Source organism: Bos indicus, chromosome 3, assembly GCF_029378745.1.
Source record: "Bos indicus isolate NIAB-ARS_2022 breed Sahiwal x Tharparkar chromosome 3, NIAB-ARS_B.indTharparkar_mat_pri_1.0, whole genome shotgun sequence".
NCBI lineage: Eukaryota > Metazoa > Chordata > Mammalia > Artiodactyla > Bovidae > Bos > Bos indicus.
Genome location: NC_091762.1, coordinates 12,247,233 through 12,255,077, shown reverse-complemented (window position 1 = coordinate 12,255,077; position 7,845 = coordinate 12,247,233). Strand labels below are relative to the sequence as shown.

At 49.9% G+C, this 7,845-nt stretch overlaps 1 long non-coding RNA gene across 1 annotated transcript; it reads left to right on the top strand.

Moving 5' to 3' along the window:
* Positions 1-1,665: 1,665 nt before the first annotated feature.
* On the top strand, positions 1,666-7,845 carry LOC139181153 (uncharacterized). Its single transcript, XR_011565243.1, has 2 exons — positions 1,666-2,231; positions 6,262-7,845. It is a non-coding gene; the product is annotated as an uncharacterized lncRNA (long non-coding RNA).

The window sequence follows — 7,845 nt, the reverse complement described above, 5'->3', positions numbered from 1 at the left end:
ATGGGAGACTTCCATCTGATCTTTCTGTCTCCAGCCTGATTCCATCTAATCCATATTTGACTTGGTTGCTAAAGAATCGTCTAAAATGCAAATCTGATGTGATACTCTTGTCCCTGAAGTCATCCCATGCACAGCTCCCTGTCAAGGTCAGAACAAAATTAAGCCCATTAACAAGTCAGTCGAGGGCTCCATGAACTGGCCCTCTCTGTTGAGCCTCATGTCTGGTTCAGTCCATTTCTAGGGTTTTAGAAGAACACTTGTGAGTCTACTTAGAGTTCCCCATCATGTGGGCCATGTCATTTCCTGCCTCCTTTAAATGGGTTCTCTCCTTGAAAGAGAGAGAGAGAACTCTCTTGTTCATCCCCCTTCACCTTTTCTAAGCTAACCCCTGGGCTTTGCCTCCTGCCTGGAGATTTTCTCACCTCCTGCACTGTCTTGATGTGGGTTCCTCATGAGTGCTCTTTTCCTGTGCCCCTATCTCTGGACTCAGAGTCACAGACAGGTTTGTGATTGTTGGCCTATCTCAGGAAAAACTCTGGCTCCCCTGCTTTTTTCTTTCTATGCACTTGGCACATTGGCTTGCCACTGTTTATTTGAGTGGCTTCCTCATGAGACCGGGAGCTCCTTGCAGGCAAGGACTAGGCTCCATATGCACCCCTTTCCCCACTCAATGTCTTCTTCCTACACAGTTTCTGAGGATGGCTAATCTCCTCTGAGGAGGTTTCGAAATCATGTAACTCACACTGGGACTTGAATCCACAGTCTTTTAACTGAGATCACACACCTCATCTCAGGACCTGTTGAAACTCAGGTTCTTGATGTCTCATCCCAGAAAGAGTTCATTGAGAGACAAGTGATAGGTAAGAAGTCAATCTGTGTAGAGAGAGTCATTTCAAAAGGTGAGAGGCCCCCAAATGCAGGAGACATAAGAGCTACGGATTTGATCCCTGTGTTGGAAAGATCCCCTGGAGGAGGGCATGACAACTCACTCCAATGTTCTTGCCTGGAGAATCCCATGGACGGAAAAGCCTGGTGGGCAACAGTCCATAGGGTCGCAAAGAGTCAGACATGACTGAAATGACTTAGCACACACACAATTTCATAGGCTAATAATAGGTAGGAGGATTATTCCAACTATTTCAAGGAAGGGGCAGAGATTTCCAGGAATTGGGCCACTGCTCATGTTTTGATCTTTGATGGTCCTCCTGGTGATTGTCACGGTGCTTGTGGGTGTATCACTTAGCATGCTAATGTATTACAATGAGCATGTAATGAGGCTCTAGGTCCATTGGAAGTCAAATCTTCTACCATCTTGGACCTAGTTGGTTCCAACCTGTTTTTGTCATTGTTCTGTGACTATGTCATTCTCCCAAAGATTGTGCCCTGCCCCCTTCCCTCCTGTCTCAAATTCAGCCAATATGTAACATCTATGTATAGTTCCTCTGCCCTATATAGAATCTCAAGGCAGAACAAGAATTGCAGGAAGCCAATAGTAAGTGGCGGAAAAGAACCTGTGATGAATTGATTTGGATCTCTAGTTTCATTTTTTACACCCATTCATTGTTTCATTCAGTGCCTCAGTGCTAAGTCTCTGGGTAAGTAAGGTAAAGGTAAGTAAGTAAAGCTTTCTGCCCTTCAGAAATGTGCAGTCAAATAGCAGAGACCTGTATGCATGCAAATGTAATTTGTGACGTAACTGCTAGATACCAGGAATCTGAACACAGTGCCACCTTAGCAGAAAGAAGACAGCCATTGCTTGTAGCTGTTGGGAGTTCAGAGTGAGAACTGCTGCCCTCTGACAGGGACTGGAAGTATGAGAAAGCCTGCTTTTTCAAAAGCAGAAAGGCATTCCAGGCAGAAGCAAGTGACCCGACAAAGATAGAAGCTCTTGGTATCGTTTTTCCTGGGATCAGCCAACAGTCAAAACTTGTCTGTGGACTGGATGCAGATGGGCATACGGGTGCAAACCGGTGTTTGGAGATTCTCCCAGACCTATCCCCACGCGCCCTTGACCTCTCGGACACCCGGTGCAGCCACCCACGCCGGGATAGGGACTCTAGGCTCCGGGAGCGGTGGGGGCGGGCGGCGCTGCGGACCCGGCGGGCACCGCGGGGCTGCCTCTGCTCGCCGGCAGCCGGGGCCTCCTCCGTGCGCCTCTCCACGCCTGGTTTATTATGCACGAGGCAGGCAATTTGCCTTCCGCCCCGGGGACCCATCTCGGAGACAAGAAGGTAGTTTGTTCTCTGTAATGGCTTCTGCTGGAGTGTGGCGGGGCCGAGGCGCGAGGCGGGAGCAGGGAGTTCGGGCGGGCGGGGAGCCGGGAGTAGGGAGCAGGGAACGGGGAGAGGAGAGCGCGGTGCGCAGGGCGCCTCCCAGCGGCCACTTGGAGCCCGAAGCCAGAGCGGAGGAAGCTAACTCGTTTTCTCTACCCTTCTTTCTGCTGCCTTTTTTGCCTCTTAAGCGGTTTCCTTTGTTTCTTCCATTTCCCTCTGTCTTTCGGCTTCATATTCTTTGAGCCTCACTTAGTGTTTCCTTCCCTCTCCGTCGATTCCTCCCTATCACCGGAGACGACAGGGGTAAGAGGAATACAGGGATAATTAAAACAGTCATCTCTCCCCGCGTGGAATTCAGGCTCGCAGGGAAATTTGGCTCACTCCTTTCCTGGTCTCGGCCACCTCTGCCTCTCTTTTCCCCGTTGGCATATTCCTTTTCAGTTTCTTAGCCAATTCTATTCTCTGTCCCTATGCCCACAGGAAGACACCCTCAGTACCTTGCCTATCATTTCCAGGGGGTGAAAAATCAAGATTGTCCCAAGGAACTCCCCGGTGTTCCAGTGACTAAGACTGGGGCTCCCAACGCAGGACTCCCAGGTTCAATCCTTGGTCAGAGAACTAGATCCCACATAGTGCAACTAAATTTGTGTGCTGCAACTAAAGATTCCGAATGCCAGAGCAAAGATCTGGAGTGCCCCAAACTAAGACCCCATGCAGCCAAAAAAAAAAAAAAGGACTGATTCCAAGAATGAGCATTTCCTTCTCATTCACCTGAAGTGTTTCCTTCCTGAAGCCAAAAGCCTTCTAGGACAGAGAGAGAGAGACAGAGAGTAAGGAGAGATTGAAATTTAGAGACTGCCAGGCTGGTATCTCTTGGGATTATCTTCTCCCAGTGAGGGTTGACTAAATCAGCCACTTGACCATCTTCTCAACTGTAAGTTTCATTCACAAGTCTCAGAAAGAAGGTGGAAGTTGTGTGTCTCTTTCAGAATTATTCCCCGAGATTCATCACCCCCAACCTCTTTACTGCGCCGTCAATACCCCCAGTTCAGGCAATGGAACTTGTGTCCACGGAGGCATCTGCATAGCAGGATACGAGCGCTGAGTGAGCAGCGAGTGCTTGCTGTTTAATTCAGGTGGATGAGCTGTGTGCTCCTGATCCTTTCCTCCTCTCTGAACCTCAGTTCTCTCATCTGTAAAAGTAAAAAGGTTGCATTGGATGGGCTCGGAAATCCACAAACTGTGCTAATCCATGACTCTATGTTAGAGGTAGAGACTGTCTTCTACGGTCATAGATTCAGGAAGGTTCTCTGTACAAGGGGAGCCTGTGAATGGAAGGGAGTGTCAGGGTAGGCAGGGGCAGGGAAGAAGGAGCAGGAGTCATTTGGGGCAGAAGTGTCTGAAGGAAGCAGGGGATGAGGAGCTGGGCTGGGATGCAAGTGTAGCCTCAGGAAGAGAGTGTGGGGACTGGGAAGGTTGGAAAGTGAAGGGGTGGGGGTTGAAGCCCAGAGCTTGAGGACACATCAGGTGATGTCTTCAGTGTGGAGGAAGTTGAAAGGCTCTCAGGGAGCGAGGAGGGAGTGGCAGGAGGAGCCAGAAGGGCCCCAGCAGGCCTGGAGGAAGAGAACAAGAGAGGGCCCGGACCAGGGGTTGAGCAGGGACAGTGGTTTATGAGCTTCAAGGATATGTGACTTGGAGAGTGAGGAGGAGCTGTGTTGTGGGGGATCTGAACCTTCCTGCTGATCCCTTCCAAGCTCACTGTCATCTGAAGACCCTGTCCCCTGAGGTTTACTGGACTTTCTTATTCCAAAGAACTTGTGGGTTTATGCCCAAGGGGTCTCCTCCTCCTTCTCAGGAAAAGATAAGTGGTTTCTTGTGGAAAGGCAGGAAGACCCTGGGTGTGTGTGTTTGTGTGGGGCAGGTATATGTACCGCAAGGTCTGTGTAGGGAATGGGGATGCACGTATGGACTGGGGTGTGCCTGGATCAGGGCGTAGATGTGTGTGTGTGTCCACACGCGCCCACAGGAATGGGCATGCTGCTGGGGCCGTGTGGGGCTTAAGAGCACCTGCCAGAGCCCAGCCACAGCTCTAGGAAAAGAGGGAGGGGCCAAGGGAAGGTTGAGAACCCGAGAGGAGTGATATAAATGGAGCAGGCCCAGGCTGCATGGCGGAAGGAGAATGAATGGGCCTGACAAGGAGGAGGAACCTTTCCTCAGTTACTGATCTTATGAAAGAGAACAAAGGAACAGGGAGGAGGCACAGCACAGAGAGAGAGAGGAGCCAAATGGAGGAGGAGGACGGGGGGGAGAGAGGGCAGGAGGAGAATGACAAAGCTTGTTGGAGACTGATCCGAGAAGGCGAGGCCCATTCAGCTCAGTAATACTCGTGTACCTGCCCTGGGCACTGTGAGGCTGGGCAGGGAAAAGGCGGTTCCAGCCTTTCAGGTGATGGAAGATGCAACCACAGGTAATTCCACTATGACATGGGGTGGGGGAAGCTGCTAACCTCACCTGGGATTTCAGAGGAGGCTCTAGGGAAGAACGAGCAACACACTGAGATACAATATATAGATACAGCAAAAGGAAGAGTGTGGCAGGCTCTGTGCTGAAGAACGTGGTCTAAGAGAGAACTATCGATCACAGAAGCCTCTTCATTGGAGCTCTCCCTGCCCCTCGATGGAGGACATCAATCACTCTGTCTTGGTGGGCTGCCCAATATGCCGCACGTATTCTTCTCTGCTCTTTGGTGATACAGACCAGTCTATGTCACACTCGGTGCCAGACATTCCACTGATGCTCAATAGATGCCCCACGAATAAATGACTGAACAAGGGACAATATTTTGTTTTTAGTTTCATTGATGAGGGAGTCAAAGCTGTCCTTCAGCTTTGAAAGAACTGAAAACTAAATTCTTTGTAGATTCCCTGGGCTTAAACAGTCCGTTTTTCTCTTTCTTAAAAAAGAAAAAAAAAGTATGTTCATAGGTTTGATTTATTTTTATTAGCTTTCATGCTGGTCAACATAAAATAATTATAAGAATACAGTGAAATCACCACCATTTTATTTATTTTTTTAAAGTTTAGAAAGTTCATAGGCTATATACATTATCTTCCACGTTTTCTCCTGGGAACATTAAAAAATAAAATCCTGTCATGCAACAGAAAAAGTTTTAATCGAAAGAGGAAGGAAAAAGGGGAAGATAGGGGAAGGAAAAGGGGGAAGATAGTGGGTGTGGGGAGAATGCAGGCAGGAGTCTGGGAGACGGGGAGACCCTCCCCCTATCCGTGAGAAACTGCAGTTCCCACCAGCTCCCAGAGCAGAACCAGGGGCGCCAGTTGGGACCCCTCCAGGCTCTGGGCGGCTTCTCCTCTAGAGGGCGCAGCAGAGCACCTTGTGTCGGGTCCGCACGGCCCCTGGGGGTCTGGCATGTGGCCTCTCATAGAGCAACTAGCTTTGGACGAGGCGCGGGGAGCGCACTGTCTCTGCGTCTGTCATCGCCTAAGAGAGCCACGACACAGTCCAGAGAAGCCTTTGCGCTTCAGCCAGGGCTCGCCCCAGTCCCTCCCGGCTCCACTGTCCGCCCAGCTGTGGATGAGTAATGGGTCAGCCGCGCTCAGCATCGCCCCCTCCCGCTCTTCCACGCCCCCTGCCCCCGCCCCGTCTCCTCCTTCCCTCCACCACACGCAGCGTCTGGAGGTTGCCATACTCGGAGAAGGGTAAGGCCGAGCACAATTTGTCTCTGTGTAATTATCTGTCAGGTACAGCTTGTGAAGCCTCGGCCACCTCCCCCCAACCCTGCAAGAAAATAAATTACACGCATGCACTTGGAGACACGGATGGCACGATGCTGCCCTGCACCCCGCAGCGGGCTCATCTCTCGGAGCAACGCGCTGCTCAGGCGAGCCCAGGACTGCTGATACCTGCACTGCGGCCGGACACCCATCCTCCGTCCTCCCAGCCCTGACACGTCTGCTTTCATCTTTTTCAGCCCGAGTGCTTCGCCTGGAGAGAAGGGGAAGAGCCATTTGGCTGCTAAGAAGTCATGGATGCTGAGAGAGAAGGAAAACAAATTCTTAGCCGTTTCTGATAAGAGGAGTTGGAGATGAGAGAATGGCCTGAAAGTTGCCTATAATTTCTAGAATAGACTGTAAGGCAACAGCGATGCAATGACTGAGTCTCTTCTCTGTGACCAGTGATGGTGGCCAGTGTGCAGTCAGTGGATCTGGGGCCCATGCTGAGCTCTTTACACACGTTGTTTCATGGAGCACCACCAGGAAACCCTGTGGGATGGGTGTTTTTTGTTCCCCCTGCGGAGATGAGGACTCGGAGACTCAGAGAAGTTGAGTGACCAGCCCTCAGTCACACAGCTGGTTGTGCCTGACTTGAGGCCAAGCTCTTCACTATTATGGGGTGGGGCTCCGCGGAGCTTTAGCCCTTGAAGGCAGAGGGCAGGAGATGGGCTGTTGTGCATTTCTTGTGTGAGCTTCTGTTTCTTCCTCTTTAAAATATGCACAATACGGTCATCTTCTCTGAATTTTTGTAACAGTTAAACAAGATAGCAAGTCAGTGTAGGAGAAAGGAGATACCACACTCTTCTGCCCTCTCTCCACTGTCTTTCTGTATGCAGGGAGCTTGGTGCTATGAGCCTGGTTGGACACAGACATCCTTGAGGACTCAGAGGAGCATTTGGGGTCAGGGGGCCTGATCCTTTCTGTGTGCAGGACTCCACTGGCAGTCTGGTGAAGCCGATGTTCCCAAATGCATACACTGAAACACCTAAGATTATGAAGGAAGCCAATTGTACTGAAATACTGTTATTGAAAGAGTTAAAAAAACAAACAAAAAAAAAAACCCACACCAAATTTCTGACAGAGTAATCTACCACTTTCTTTAACAAGGCATTCAATAACCAGATCTAGCAGCAGATCTAATAACTACCATAATTTCCAAGTTGTGATGAGTGCAAATAATATTTCAAGAGACCTGCAGCAACTGAGAGAATGTGAAGGCATCTTGATTTCAGTTATGACAGAAGCACAGGCACTGCTAATCCTACTGGGGCTCGTAGTGGAGAAATACTAAATTCACTTAGAGGTTAGTGAGATGTATCACCCTCTCCAGTTTGTTCCCAGAACCCATCGCCCCCTAAAATCTATCCATGGATCCAGGTTAAGAGTAGAAGTGACTGGCTGAAATACATGTTAGTGTGAATTACAAAGTACAATTTAAGGGTAGACAGTTGGGGAGACAGGCCTTCCCTGGTGGCTCAGATGGTAAAGAATCTGCCTGCAATGTGGGAGACCTGGGTTCAATCCTTGGGTTGGGAAGATCCCCTGGAGAAGGGAATGGCTACCCACTCCAGTATTCTGGCCTGGACAATTCCATGGACAGAGGAACTTGGCAGGTTACAGTCCTTGAGGTCTCAAAGAGTTGGGCACGACTGAACAACTTTCACTTTACAATGGGGGAGATCAAATGAAGCCTTCCTTCAGACAGAGAGGTCTGGCAGCACTTGGGCCTTCCTTTGCCTTATGTTTATACATGGAATAAAGGTATACTTGGGAATATACAA